Here is a 1,818-nt window from a genome sequence, read left to right on the forward strand (position 1 = left end):
TCTCTCTCTCTCTCTTTCTCTGTCTGTCTCTGTCTCTGTCTCTGCAGAATCCATGCGGAACACAGTGACACCAGAACAGAACAGGATCTGGTGCCCATCGGAGCTATTTGCACTGTAGATGTTGCATCTGAGAACCTGGAGCAGGTTGCTGCATCCAGCTGTCCTGGGTCTAAACTGATTGGCACAGACCTGTTGAGATTCTTTTTAAGATTCCTTCATTGTCAATGTGCTTGCCTTTCTTGTCAACATTCTACTTCCTGTGTACCTACTTCACCTCTAGGCATAGACTTTTCCCCATAACATCAAACCAGAGAATCCTGGAAATGTTGAAGCAGTGGGAGTCTTGCTTCAGAAACTGGTCTATTGCTATGGTATGGTTGTTTAAGAAGAGGGAAGTGTGTGAAGATGGTTAGCCCATCTAAGTGTGTCCAACCTGCAGCCCAGGGGCCACATGTAGCCAAAGATAGCTAAGAATGTGGCCCAGTACAACACTTAACTTATGTAAAGCATGAGCTTTTTGTAACACAATTATGGTGGGTTTGAATGTAAACTTTGTAGATGACAGTGTCATGTTGTGAGTGGACATCCTTGATGGGTTTCTCTCCTTGGGTGCCAGTAGGATGGTCCCTGCCTAATTTAGAAAGGTTATATCGCTTTCTTGAAAAATGTAAAGGTTATATTGCTTTCTTGAAAAATGTATTGTGCCCACTCTGATTCTGTCTACAGGCAAGAGCATGGCACAGGTTCTTCAATTGCTGACACCCAGGCCACTGTCTTACAGCCTTAGTACAGGTTCTACCCTGTCCCTCAAGTACTTTTGAAAAAGACCCAAAGGTGGAGTTTTTAGGATTCCTGGCTTCTCAGAGGCCCAGGAAATGCCTCCTATGTCTCAGGCACCTGCTGTCTCACTGGTGAGTCACTCGGAGTATGCTGGGCCCCAGGGCAAGCCTGTCTAACAAGGACTGTAGGTGCCGTGGCCAAAGACAAAATCCTGTTTGCCCATTAGCCCTGGAACCTGGGCCTGAGAGTACATAAAGTTAGGACAGAGAATCCCTAAGTGGTACTGTAATCCTGTTTTCTGCCACACTCTGCTCATCCCCACAGTCTGGTTTTAACCCTCCCTCCCCCCATGGCTTTATACTTTTTCTAGTTTTTGCAAACACTTCCTTATTTGTCCATGTCTTTTTCGAAGCAATGGTCTGTCTTTGTGAATGTATGACTTGAGGAAGGAGTCTCTGGGGCTCCCCTCACTGCCCAGTAGACAGACATGGGTAGGGGGATCCTCCACATCCTCATCTGGTAAAATGAGCCCCGATTTCAGTGGCAACAAAGAAGACCTGTGTCATGGAGCGCTGGTCACTAAGGCCTCTCCTGCCATTCCTGGAGGGCTTTGTGGGTGGAGAGGACCCTGGGAAGTTCAATAAAAGACCCTGATGGCAGACCCACTGGGCTCCTTTTAAGGCAAGTAGACCATCTCAGGCTGACTGTGCTCCGTGCTTACATGGCTTCGTTGTGTCTTATCCACAAGGGCTGATCTAAGAGCTGAGCCCTAATCGTATCCCATTTCATAGTGGGGAAACTGAGGAGCAGAGAAAGCAAAAGGAGTTGGCTAAGCTCACTCTGTCTGAAGCAGCAGAAGCAGCCCTCACAGCTCTGCTAAGGTGGCCTCAAGGCTGTGCTTCCTTGTCACCCTGTCATCTTTCCCTGGCTGCTGTCCTCCAAAGGCTCCCCTCCTGCCTATCCTGCATCAGGAGCTAGAGGACACCACAGACACCTCGGGGCACTCCCTTCCCCCCCCCCCCCCCCCCCCCCCCCCCC

Source organism: Mastomys coucha, unplaced genomic scaffold (genome assembly GCF_008632895.1).
Source record: "Mastomys coucha isolate ucsf_1 unplaced genomic scaffold, UCSF_Mcou_1 pScaffold16, whole genome shotgun sequence".
NCBI lineage: Eukaryota > Metazoa > Chordata > Mammalia > Rodentia > Muridae > Mastomys > Mastomys coucha.